The sequence below is a fragment of the Elephantulus edwardii genome, unplaced genomic scaffold (genome assembly GCF_000299155.1).
Source record: "Elephantulus edwardii isolate Elephantulus edwardi_28Jun2011 unplaced genomic scaffold, EleEdw1.0 scaffold00216, whole genome shotgun sequence".
Taxonomy (NCBI): domain Eukaryota; kingdom Metazoa; phylum Chordata; class Mammalia; order Macroscelidea; family Macroscelididae; genus Elephantulus; species Elephantulus edwardii.
In genome coordinates, this window is record NW_006399966.1 from 250318 (window position 1) to 264284 (window position 13967).

The following is a 13967-nucleotide window of genomic DNA, read 5'->3' on the forward strand; positions in this document are numbered from 1 at the left end:
GGCTCAGCGGCATCCGGCTCCGGGTGGGCGCCGCCCCCGGGGAGGGCCGCCGGGCTCCGTGCCCCGCCCGCCCGCCTCGGCCCTCCCCTGCCCTCCGCGCCCTCCTCGGCCCTGGGCTCGCTGCGCCCCCGAGCCGCGCCCGCGCGGGAGCTGTCCGCGGTGCTGAAAGGAGCGGAGCGGCGGCCGCGGCAGCTGGGCAGGGTCGGCCGGGAGGGGGCCACTTCTTCCTGACTGGACGGGGCAGAGGCGGGGCCCTGGCTCGTGGGGCTGGAGGCGGGGTCCTGAGCCCGGAAAGAGGCAGGGCTTCTTTGAGAAGCTTCGTGGGTGTTTTTTGGGTTTGGTTTTTGTTTTTTGGTGTTTTTTTTTTTATCCCAAAGCCTGGTGGCCTCCACCTAGTCTATCCAATCCCCTCTCAGGCTGGGGAGAGAGCAGGCAGGTAGGTGGAGGGACTCAGAAAGTCCGTTCTGGGTCTCACTGCTGGTCCATTAGGCCTCCTGTCTGCTCTAGCAAAGTGCCCTCCAACTGAACCCCGATGCCCACGCAATGCTGTCTCCAGGGAGGGTGGGGAAGTAGCAGATAGACATAAAAGCATATTAAAAAAAAATGGACAATAAAGTGCCTTCGCCAGAAGCCTGAGCGCTCTTAGCACACCCAGCCCCGATTGAAAGGAGAGCAGCTTTAAAACCACCTATTAGCAAGTGACCGCTGAAAAAAGAGTTTGAGTGCTGACTGCCCCTGAGAACACTCAAAGCAGCAGGTGGGGGACATGGGAAGGTTTATTATCCAAAGAGGCTTCTTGGAGAGAAGGGACCACTCTTCATAGAATCTAGTGACCAGTTTAAGCTATGCTGTCAAGAAAAAGCATTTAAGTGAGGTGTGCACCTCAGGTGAAAACCAGTTGGTTGGTGGGAGTTGTGTCAGCAAAGAAGGACTGAGCTGGAAATAGGAAAGATGAGGTTGGAGGAATTGCTAAAGACCCACAGATGTAATTTTCAACATCTAGATTCAATTGATAGTGATTTAACTTGACAAAAGCCAAGTTTTCGTCCAAGGTGACATTTTAATGCAATAACCTGCAATGGTGAGTCAGGGAGGTGGGCAAGGAGGCTCAGTGAAGTTTTTTCAGGAGTCCAGGTTGAGAGGTATGGAGTCCTGGGCTCGATGTGCCTTTGCCTTGCTGAGTCATAATGGCTGGTGGGGCCTTGTTTGTCACTGTGGCAGGGGAGTGGGAGGACTGCGAATGTGGCCGGGGTGGGGCGGGGCAGAGGTGTCATGGGTGCCCCAGCATGTGGAAGGGCAGGTTGGCTGTGGAGGAAAGGTGGGGCTGGTTCACTGCCCCAGCCCAACTGTGCTGAGCTTGGAGGGAAGACTTGGGCAGAGGAGTAGCCCATCGTTCATTCTCCAAGTTTTCTCTATGTGCCCTGGCCTGAGTGGGTAACAGGTGATACACTGGGACACACTTTTGTCAAGTTCTCTGTCAAGGAGCAGATAGGGACGTTATGCCACAGCAAAAAGCAGTGCTAGCTAATGAAGGTGGGGTGGCGATGGCGCTGAAGCGGGCAGTGCTTGGGGTCAGCCAGTGCTAAGGAAACAACTCCTAACAAAACCCAAACCAGTGACTGGAGTTGGTTCCGACCCACGGCAACGCCACATGCTCCAGAGAAGAACTGTACATCACCAGACATTTTTTCCCCCCAAGATGCTTTTGGGTGGGTTGGAATCTGGTGGCCTAGTGTTAAGAAGCTGTATTGGAATCCCAAAGACATGTGGTTCAAATCCACCAGCTGCTCTGAGGGAGAAGGATGGGCGATTAACTGTCTCTGAAAACTCACTGGAGAGTCAGTTATGAGTCAGTTCGAACTGGATGACAACAATCTTTGCTTACCCATTTGCACCACCCAGCACCTCCAGAGTCTCAAACACCTGGACGAATAGTAGGGTCTGCAGAGGCCCCAGCCTGGAATCTCTTCTTATTGGACCCTTGACCACTAGATTCAGATTCTTCATCCAGGGGGAATCAGTCTCAGTTTTTGGCCACTCTTTCACCAGCCCATATAGTCCTGGTGCCTCATCTCTGGGGCAGTGTCTATCATATAACTTTCTTTCAAAGTCTCTCCCCAACTTTTGATAAGCACTGACACCTCAGAGTCTCCAGAAACCTTGAAGAGGCTCCAGATATTGGATGTGGTATGACCGTAGCAGGCAGACCCCAAATGGAGCAACTCTCCCCACTTTCAATGCTTATCCCCAGAGCACTCACACCCAGATGTCCTCCAGTAGCCTCTCCCCTCCCCCATTGAGCCTGGAAAGGTGCTGTTTGCTCTACGCTCGCTTCCCAGGGCAACAGGCCAGGCAGCAGGTGTATGTGTTGAACAGGGCCATCTCCGGAGTGGAGTGGCTGGCAATGAGCTTTGTTTAAATATTAAAGAAGTCAATCATTAATCAAGCCTGGCTTGGTGCCCAGCTACCCACTGTCTCCATTCTGGAGGGCCTGGACTGGGTCAGGGAGGACTGAGGGGCTGTTTGTGAGGCTACTTGCCTCTCATGTGGCCAACAAGGAGCTTTTGGGGGCTGGATTACACAGCCTGACCTAGGGCAGGGCCAGATTATCAGGAGATATATGCTGGCTGGTGCAAAGAGTACAGTACTCACAAATTAGGCACCAGTGACTGGGAAAGGAATGCCCAGTTCAACTTGAGCACATTTTACCAGGAGGCAGAGCATCCCCTTTTTCTAACTGGAGGTGGTTCTCCTCAGATACTGCAGCCCTGGCTCAGTCCCAGGACAGGGGCTCCTGAAGAAACAAGGCTGTGTAAAGGGCCAGTCACAAGAATTCATTGGCTGGGGGCTGATTTGGGGGGATACAGCCACTGTATCACCAAAATGGTGGTCCCTGAGCTGCTGGGCGAAAGGTGAAGGGGCTGACAGCAGGCACACATGAAATCACAGTTGCTTGTGCTCATGCTCGAGTACATGTGAGCATGTCATCAACCCCATGTGGGCCCAGTTCTGTCCAGCTGCACCTTCCCATGGCCTGTCCCCAGCCCCGTCCTCAGCCCTCTCTGCTTTGCCTGCCCTCTTCCTGCTCCTCCCAGGCTTACCAGTTCTCTTTGTGTCTAGTTTGGGTCCTACCTGTCAGTTTTCCCCCACAGAGGCATCTTGCTGTGCTCTATAGCCGTCCTGATTGCCAGGCTGACTGAGCACACCAACAGAGGAGAAAGAAGCCCAGCAGGAAGCAGTGGCCCTGGGGGGCCTGGTGGGGCTCTATGACTATGCCAAGAAAGTAGGCCTCATTGTCTTGGATGTCCTAGGCAGCTTACCTTTTATATATGTTATACAGACCTTGACCCAGCACTAGGACCACGAGGCCCATGAGTGTTTTGACCTGGTCAGTTTTCAGCTGAAGACACATGAATGACTCTAATTCCTTATCTCTTCCTGTGGAATACTTAAAGGCTTGTAGACCCAGTCCAACCAGAAAGGTGTCCTTTGGCTCCTTGAGGTGCCCAGATAGGATTTGACATTCATTAGCCTTCATCCTCAATCTTAGACACTTACTTCAAGGCCATGGGTAAAGGTGCTGGCCTAGAAAGAGGGGGAGGGAAGAGGAGTAGAAGGAAGAGGAAGTGGGAACAGATAGAGGAAGAAGGTGGTGACAGCTAGGCTGTGTACCCCAAGGAATCTAACAGTGACATTATGCAAGTATCAAGAGGCAAGATGTTGTCCTTATGCTCAGATTCCAGTCTGCCAGTCTAACTGGTGAAACAGTGTCCAGGAAAGCAATGGAGCCAGGTGTTGGGCAGTGGTCTTGATTGAGAGGTTGCATCAGGCCTGGAGTAGGTGGGACTATGGCAGCTGTGTTGCTTTAAGTCAGGTCATAGGTAGGCAAAAGATTAAGGCTGAGGCTGGGACTAGGTCCAAGCTGGGATCAAGGCCAGGCAAGCAAACCTTAAAAATAAGACTTGAATTCTGGCCAGCCTAGGATATCTCAGTGATGCACATTCATGATGACCAGTCAATCCATCCAAGGTTTGAAGCAGGTCATGAGAGCCCTTGTAGACTTCTGGGACTCTCTGGTCAGATTCTTCAGGATCTCTGGCCAGGGCTTGCTTGAGCCTAGCTTGAGAACATCCCTAGGAAAGCAGGTACAGCTGTGGGCATCCCCAGCCCTGGTTCAGGGTATTGGCTAGCTCTGCACAGTGAATACAATCAAAGGCTTGAAATCTGACTGGGTTTGAATTCTGGTTGTCATAAACTATAACTTTAGGCAAATAACTTTTCCAAGTTTCCATATCTGTAAAATGTGGATCATAATGGTACCTATCTTACTCTTATTAGATACTATCAGTCTGAGTATGACTCATAGTGATAACTAGTCTGAATCTTGTCTTAGCCTGTGCTGCCCTCACCATCTCTGATACATTTGAATCCATTGCTGTAGTCACTATGTCAATCCAACTCACTGGATGGAGATCTTCCTCTCTTTCATTGACTTTACCTTTCCAATCAAGATCACTTTTAAAAAAATATCCTCCTCTAGCAACATGTCTTGAGTATGAGAGACAAAGCTTTGCCATCCTTACCTCCAAAGAACACCTTACAGAATGTCTATTAGTGTTTTATTGACTGTGCAAAAGCATTTGACTGCATGGATCGTAACAAATTATGTCTAACATTGAGAAGAATGGGAATCCCGGAACATGCTCACACAAAACCTATACCTACACCAAGAAGTTGTCTAAATAGAGCAAGGGAACATTACAGGGTTTAAAATAAAGAAAGGTGTATTTCAGGGTTGTGTCCTTTCTCCATACCTGTTCATTGTTTATGCTGGGCAAACCACTTGAGAAGCTAGGTTCTATAAAGAGGAATATGGCATCAGGATTAGAAGAAGACTCATCAACAACCTGTTTTGTGCATGCGAAACAACCTTGCGGAAAGTGAAAAGGACTTAAAATGTTTGCAGCAGAAGGTGGAAGACATATGGATTGCATATCAACATCAAGAAGAAAAAAATCTCTACCACTGGATTGATAAGCAACATCATGATTGATGGATAAAATCTTAAAGTTGTCAATTATTCCATCTTACTTGGATCCACAATCAACACCCTTGGTACCAGCAGTCATGAGATTTGTCAGGGATCTCTCCTTCCAAATTACTGAGGAAAAATGATGTCACGTCGAAGACTGAGGTGCACCTAATTCAGGCCATGGTCTTTTCAATCACCTACTATGCATCTGAAAGCTGGACAATGAGTAAGGATGACAGAAGAATAACTGACGCCTTTAGCTCTGGTGTTGGGGAAGAGTACCGAATATCCCATGGACTGACAAAAGAACAAACAAGTATGTCTTGGAGAAAGTGCAGCCAGAATGCTCATTGGAGTCAAGGATGACAAAGTTTTGTCTCACACGCCTTGGGCATGTTGCTAGGAGAGGTTATTCCTTAGACAGTAACATCATGTTAGGAAGGGTGGAGGGTCAGTGAAAGAAAGAAAGAAAGAAGGACCCTCCATGAGATGGATTGCCACAATGACTAGCAATGGGCTTGAGGGTGTCAGAGATTATGAGGATGGCACAGAGTTCAGATCTATTGTTACTAAAGTCACTATGAGTCGTTCTTTATTTGCTGGCACTCAACAAGTAATAACCTTAGAGAACTGTGATGATTAAAGAAACACAATGTTATTGCTGTTAAGTGCCGTCGAGTCGTAGGCAACTCATAGCGACCCTATGAACGAAAGTCCTCAACACTTGCGTGCATGATTTTTATCCTTTCCAGAGGCAAACTATTTACGGAAGTAGATGCCACTCCTGCTTCCAATCTTATTTCAACCAGGGAACGCCACCAAGCACTGTCCACCGTGGGTAACTGTTATCGCATTTGACACATCAGTGTCACACTGTTCAACTTCACAGCAACCACGAGTTACCTCTGTATGGCAAGTGGACACACCAGGGCTATATGACCTAGAAGACTATTTGAACAAAAACAATGAAAAAAGAAACACAATAATGGAGGAAGAGTAGATAGGCAAAGAGCATTAGCTGCTAATAGTAATTATTAGGGAGCTCTGGTGGCCTAGTGGCAAGAGCTGCTCTGCGATCCCGAAGGCATGCAGTTCGAGGCCACCAGCTGCTCCACTGGAAAAGAATGGGCAATCTCTTCCTGTGCAATTAACTGCCTCTGAAAACCTTCTGGAGGGTCAGCTATAGGTTATTTCTGACTCTACAGTACACAACAACAACAACAACAATAGTAGTTATTATGGCTAGTGTAATTATTACATTACTCTTGAAGAGGCAGAAAGTATTAAAAATACTGTTTTCCATGAAACACTAAGGGTCAGTGGATAGAGGTAGGCTTCATCTCTTTCTAGTCTGACAAGTCATGTTTGGGAGCATTAGATACTAAGTGCAGGACATGCTCTATAAACGGCCCACAGCACTGGCTAAATGACAGTGCTGCCTCCAGACACATCAGTTACTTGGTGGCAGGTGGGCAATCTTTCGGGGATAGAGGTGCTGAAGCCAGATCTCGAGGATCCTCAACTCAGATCACCTGGCAGGAGCAGTAGCAGGCCTAAGTCGATCATTCTCAGCCTGTTGCCTGGTCCAACTGGGAGAGAGGTAAGCCTAGAGATTCAGGGGTCAGAGTGTGTGTATATAGAATATCAAGACCTAGGTTCAAGACCCAACAGTGCTAGTTATGGGCCGAATAACCTCAACCAATTGTCCTCCTCAATAAAACGAGTCCAGTAACATTGTGGTAAATATTAAGTTACATAATGAGGGCTTTGTAGATGCCAACGTTGCTTAACTGGGGAAGAATGACAAGTCTGTGCTCCTTGGCAGAAACCACTGGGGAGGGGGGGTAGCAAAGTTATTAAGAGAATAGAGAAATGGAGGAGAGGAATTATCAAGATTAAAAAACAAAACAAAAGCACACAACTAACTTTGTTGTTGTTATGTGCCACCAAGTCACTTGTGACTCATAACGACCCTATGTACAAGAGCCCCAAACCTTACTCTATCCTGTGCCAAAATGACTGTCTCTGACACACCCACTTCCATTAACCCAGTCACTGAATCGGTTCATCTCATGGAAGGTCTCCCTTTCTTGCGCTGTCCCTCCACCCTCTCAAGCAAGATATCTCTCTCCAAGGACTGGACCCTCCTTGCAACAGGCCCCAAGTATGTCAGATGAAGCTTCAGAATCCTTATCTCCAAGGAGCAGCCTTGTTTCACTTTCTTCAGGAAGAACCTGTTTGTTCTCCTAGAAGTCCATGTATATTCAATACTCTTCTCCAGCACCAAGTCTCAAAGGCATCAATTCTCCTTCTATCCTCCCTAGTCATTGTCCAGCTTTCTGTTGCACAGCAAGTAATCAGGCACATCTTAGTTCCAGACTGACATCATTGCTCTTCAGTACTCTGGAGAGATCCGTGCATTTTCTCAATGCAATTGATTCATCTTTTGATTTCCTGACTGCTGGTACCAAGAGTGTTGATTGTGGCAAACTAAAGCTGTTAACAATCTCAATCTCTTCACCATCTATCATGATGTTACCAATTGGCTCAGTGGTGAGAATCTTTGTTTTCTTGATATTGAACTTCAATTCACACTTAAGGCTGCAATCCTCAACCTTCTGCAGTAAGTACTTCAGGTCCTCCTCAGTTTCAGAAAGCAGAGTTGTGTCATCTACATAATGCATATTGTTAATGAGTCTTCCTCCAATCCTAATGCAACATTCCTTAGCATAGAGCCCAGACTCCCGGATGATCTGTTGTGCATATAGATTGAAAAGGTATGGAGATAGAACACAACTCTGGTGTACACCTTTCCCAATTTTGAACTACGCAGTGTTTCCTTGCTCTGTTATTATGACTGCCTCCTGTCCAAGAATAGGTTTCGCATAAGCACAATCAAGTTTTCTGGCATTCCCATTCTACTCAGAGTTAGCCACAGTTTGTTGTGATCCACACAGTCAAATGCCTTGTAATTTTTTTTTTCATGAGCCCAACAAAAGACAGAAGGGACTAGCAAAGGCAAAGATTTGATCTTTGAAAATCTATCTGTTTAGAAAAAAATCCTTCCAACTGGGTGAGATAAGGCATTTGACAGAAGCCTAGCTGCGTGGGCAGCACCTGTGATCCAAGAGCTGTAAATTTGGTCCCTGGACACTCGCTGGAGCCTTCAACTCCAAGGTGGCATAATGTGTCCCGTGGACTCGGTCCGACCCACCGTCCTTGCTGGCTGAGGCAGGGGGACTTTGGGAACTTGGATCAGGTCCAACCGAACTAGCCCAGAGCTTGACCCAGGGCAATTACATGTAAGAAGGTTAGTCAGAGGGGGCAAATGCCAAGTGTTCAAGGTACTTTAGCCAAAAGACAGGAGTTCCTGGGTGGCACAAATAGTTAATTTGCTTGGCTGCTGAGAAGTCTGTGGTGAGAATCCACCCAGAGGCTGCAGGAGAAGAGAAAGACAGATGTTCTGTCCCTTTAAAGATTAACCCCGTGCTCTTGAGTCATTCCCAACTCATGGTGGTCCTCCATGAATTTGCAAGGCTGTAAATCTCGACAGGAGCAGATTGCTCATCTGTCTCTCCCTGAGCATGTGTAGACTCCTACTACTGGTTTTTCAGTTAGAAACCCAATAGGTAACCGAGTTTGGGAAATCCTGAGGGGCAGTTTTAGTCTGTGACAACTTTAGCTAGAAGTTAAAATGGACTAGAAGTAAAAAAAAAAAAAAATGGACTAGAAGGCACCCAACAACAACAACAACATTGCCCCCTAGTGGTCCAGATGCACAGGACAGGTTGAATGAAATTCAGTGGCGAAGCGATCAAGCCAGTGGACAGTGGGTTCCTCACCTCAGTAGTGGAAGTCTTGGTCTTGGAACCAGTAATCCTAAATTTATTTGCACCAGGAAATGACCCCTTTGACTGATGGGAGGTCACGGGGTAGAATAAATCAGTTCTCGGTTCAAATTAAGGCTTTGCCATTTGTTAGATGAGTGACCGTAGGTAAATTGCTTCACCTCTCAGCTTCTTTTGTCAAACGTGGATAATGGTCAATTTTAAAGTTTATGAGTTCCTGAAATAACCACTCCCCCAAATGAAACATCTTATATAGTAAAGTTCAGGCCTCTTACTCTTCAAATTTACTTCACAATAAAAAAACCCCCAGCTCCACAGAGGTAAGTAAGTATGCAAAAGACAGACAAAGCTCAAGAAAAAAGACTGGAAACTCAAGTGGTTCACAGACCCATCAGAAGCCTGTTCAGAAACCGATGTGAAAGGAACCTGGATTAACCTGAAAACTCACGTGAAAAGCAGAGTGCATCGCGAGGGAGGGCACCTTACGAGGAAAGAATGAGGGGATTCAATCAACGGACTGAGGCTAAGACAGGACCCCAGGACTGGTTGCCCATCTGAGTCCTTTTGATTTTCTGATGTGTGTGTGTGTGTGCATGCATGCATATGTGTTAGCTTAAAAAAACCCCCAACCCTGAAACTCATTGTCATCAAGTCATCATTGTCATCAAGCTCAGAGGTTTTTGGAGACTGGAAATTCCACTAATTCAAGTCACCAGCAAGGTGCTACCTCTGGGTGAGCAGTGCTGTTCTTATGGACTCCACAGAGCTGTGTGTCAGCGGGAGGGCTCAAAACCATCTCTCTGGCCATAGGGGCCACACAAGAGGAAATGCGATTCTGTTACCATAGGAGAGATTTTAATCTGACATACGGAAGAGCTTTCACTGGAATATAAACTCAATGAGGCTCTGCTCAGGGTGTCTTAGGAAGCCAGCTTTGCAAGCTAGGCTCTAGCAGGGTGGGAGGGGACCCTTATTCTAGGAGTTTTCCCGCTGTCTTAGAGTCATAGATGTTACACTGGTGCAGGGGACCCATGTGGGCCGAGGCTTTGCACACAGCTTCATGGAACTGGAACTGGAGCACCAAGCTGAGGAAGTACCCGGGCGAGAGAGTGTGAGGGCAGGCTGAGAAGTGGGCATCAGGGGTGGGAAGCCTGGAGCTGCCTCGGGATGAGTACTCTGATCTGCAGTGGCAACATCACAGCTTTGGCAGAGGATAGCACATCTTTGGTCATGGTGAGTCTCTGCCAACCAATAACTCCTGGGGCAAGAGGACCTTGTTCTGGCCTAAAAATACCAGAGGGCTCTTTTCTGCAGCCTTCTGAACCGCAGTCACCTCAACCTTTGCCCTTTTCTCTCCTGCCCTCCACTAGAGGACAGCTGAGGTGCCATTGAATATTCCCAACAGCCTTGCCCTCCACATAGGACCTGGTGTAAAAGCCCAGAGGATTCTGGGATGTGGATCCCAGCAAAGTGTGAACCCTAGAAGAGATGAGGTAGTCAGGAGAATAGTGAAACATTTGGGCCTTCCTGGAAATCCTAGCTTGACCCCTATGTCCCCATTCCAATTCCCAGATGCCTCTGCCAATAGGGCCCAGACCTTTAAATGTAGGTAGAGGATGCCACCAGAAATGTGACACTTGGCATCTGGGTTAAAGTCCTCTTCTGTCCTGGGAGTCAGATGTCACAGGCCAGCCTGTAGAAGGAGAAGCAAGCAGCTCAGGGATGCTGCATTGGCCTCTTCTCAGAACTTGGTTCTATTTCCAGCCCATGCCCCTCAAAATCTTAAATTTGTTGCTCTCACACTGATGCTGACACATGTCTGTTGGAGGAGAGCTGTGCTTACTGGGTTTTTCAGGGGCTAACTTTTGGAGGGAGCACTGATGGCCTAGTGGCAAGAAGTTGCACTTCAAATCCTGAAGGCATGCAGTTCAAATCCATCAGTTGCTCCGTGGGAGAAGGATGGGCAATTTCCTTCTGTATGATTAACTGATTGGGTCAGTTCTGATTCGAGGATACACCACCACCACAATGGTTTTTGAAAATAGATCACCTGACCTTCCTTCCCAGGCATCTTTGAGTGGCCTCAAATCTTTCAATTAGCAGCTAAGCACCTTAACAGTTTGTATCAGCCAGGAATGTAAAAGACTTTGTTTCTATCAGAACTAGACCTAGTAAGTCAGCCACCAAAACTCAAATAATTCCACACAGAGAAAATGTCTAGAATAGGTAAATACATAAAGACCAAATAATACATTTTGTGGTTTATTGTTTGTAGTTACCAGAGGCATAGGCCTGGGGAAGCCTCGGGTCCCCAAACACTACAGGTTCCCTGTGCACTCTGAAGAGACCAATAGCTACTCCCAGCAGGGACAGTTCCCTAGGGACGGTCCTAAAAGCCCTGTCTACCTAAGAAGAGCTGTGCCAGGACGCAGGCACAGGCACCTACCTGAATACCTGAACTTCTACCATTCCTGGTTGTAGATGGTATTTTGATGGTTCCATCAAAGACCTTCCAGCAGTACAGGTCCACCAGGTAGCCAAAGGGGAGGAAGGCTGTCTTCTCCAGTGCAACGCCCAACAGGTAATGACCTTGTTCTCGGTGGACGGGGCAGGGGTGCTCCAGTGTACTGACCCCAACCTTGTCAGGGACTCCGTTCTCACCCCACCTTAGACCCAGCTCCACGTTCAGGCTGCCCTCTCTATGGCTTCCCCCCTCTGAGCCTCCTCACTTGAGTCCTTGATCTGGAAGCTGAGCAGGCCCGTGTCGAGCAGGTGGTTGTGGGAAAAGGCTGATAGCGTGATCACTGACCCCACAGCCTCTTCAAAGGCTGGGTTGGCGCCTCCACGGATGATCACAGAGAGTTTCATGTACTGCATGAAGTACAGGATATGGTCCATCTGGTGGAAAACAGCGAGCAAGGCTTCTTTGGTCACCTTTGTCCACTTCTTTATCCTGGTCTAAAGGGCAAGGGTCAAAGAGCATGAGACAGTGGCTGATGGTCAGACTCTGCTGAGAGGTTGAGGTGGTTGGACTGGAGACCAGAAAGCCTCAGCCCCTATAGATCATCACATCTAACCACTGACAGGACCCTGTCTATCCACATCTCTTCTAGTCCTATTTAGATCTCACCTCCTCCATCCCATCCCCCATGCGCATCCCTTACACACACCCCTTGGACAGGCAGACAGACGGGCAGTGGAAGAGCAGAGGAGGATCAGGGGAGAGCACAGGAGGGCGGTGCTGGCTCCAGGGTGGTGCTAGTGGGCAGTGGACATGGGAAATCATAGCCATTGTAGAAGTCCCAGGCCGAGGGCTGACACACCACATCCTGCCTGTCATACGGCTTCTCAGCATCAACTTGTTCCAAAACTTGGGCGGAGCGGGTGGTAGTCCCAGGGAGACAAAGAATTTGTCAGCCTCTTCAAACATCTTTCGTGACCTCCAGAGCTGTGGGATGAGGAAGTGATTGGGCCCTGGTCACTGGCCTGAGGGGACGGGGACAGTTGAGGGTCTGCACTGACCTGCCTTTTCATGATCTTTGTAATGTCCTCTGGGGGTTTTTCTGGAAAGGGGAAGGCCAGGTCCAAGATGTTGATCCAGGACTGAGCCCACATGCCCCTGGGGGAAGAGTGAAGGGGCACAGAAACATAGAGAGAGGTCTCTCCCCTTACTAATGCCGAGTGTTGGAGGTCTACTCCAACCTCCACCCATACCCTGTGCCAGCCTGGCCTTTACCCAGGAGGTGATTGGGGACGGGCCCTCGCAGGTTGATGTGCCAGGACCTGGAGTGACGGTGCAGGACGCGGCACACACAGGCGTGCAGGTTCAGGAAGAGCAGCTGGAGCTCCTGGAAGAGCTGCTCCAGGCCTTTGACCTGTGAGGAGTCTTCGTCCTCATACTTTGTGCACCCCGTGCCTTCATGTTGCCTAGGATGGAGGAGAGTACTTGACAAGACAGGCACCACTCGAGTTTTTAGCCCTGGCCTAGCAGGCAGAAGACACAGAATAGCCATTTCACCTCGCTCTCCATCTGTAAAATGGGAGTAATACCTCCCAAGGTAACTGATCCTGTTGGATCCAGTCAGGGATGGGAAAGCTCTGAGCAAATGCCCATCTTGCTGACTCCTGGTCTGGCATGCACCCTATCCTTCAGCCTCACACTGTTTCAACCTTCTCTTGACCCTTGCTTCCTTTTTCATTGTTGTTGTTGCTGGATGCTGTCGAGTGACCCTCCGGTGGGCTTTCAGAAGCATTAAATTGCACAGGAGGGGTGGCCTAGTGGCAAGAAGCTGCACTGCAATCCTAGAGGTCTGCGGTTCGAATCCACCAGATGCTCTGCTGGAAAAGGAGGAAAAGTCTCCTCCTGTACCAGTCAGTTATGATTTGATGGTACACACACACACAAAATAATAAAAATAAAAAACTAAAAAAAATTGCACAGGAGGATTTGACATCTTATTCCTGTAGAACAGCTGGTGGGTTTGAACCACACACCTTCAGGTTGCAGCTCCTTACCACTAGGTCATACAGCCCCCTGGCTTCCTTTAGATCCTGCAAAACCCCAGCCTCTCCCTCTAACAGAATTCCTGCCTGGATGCACTTCTTTAAGAATGGTAGACCTCAGGTAGATGTTAGAGAGGGTTTTCCATGACCACTTACCTGCAACAGGTCTTTCCCTCCAAAGTAGCTGCTCCTTCTGAGACTGTGGTTGAATTGAGGCGAGGCCTGGGCTATTTACCAGACTCCAGAAACAGGCAGGGCCTGTCTTCCATGTACGCCTCAGCTGCACTGTACATTGTCTTCATGTTGGCCAGGAGCTCATTGTACTGTAGAAGCGAGTGTCACCCCAGGACAAGTCTGCTCCCCTGGGTCCACCCAGCACTTGCCCCACCTTCTTTAGGTTTCTGCTTCCCTCCTCCCCCAGAGGACATTCTGACTTTGGTCCCCCTCCCTAAACTTCCTCCTGCTCCAGACTCAGCCTGGGGAAGGCTGCGTGTGCTTGGAGGCCTGGGGGTTCCATACAGACTCAGCCTGGGGAAGGCTGCGTGTGCCTGGAGGCCTGGGGGTTCCATACAGACTCAGCCTGG

The 13967-nt window shown here is 48.8% G+C and overlaps 1 pseudogene; it reads right to left on the reverse strand.

Annotated features, from left to right (window-relative positions):
* Positions 1-3: 3 nt before the first annotated feature.
* On the reverse strand, positions 4-13685 carry LOC102854631 (annotated as a pseudogene).
* Positions 13686-13967: the final 282 nt, after the last annotated feature.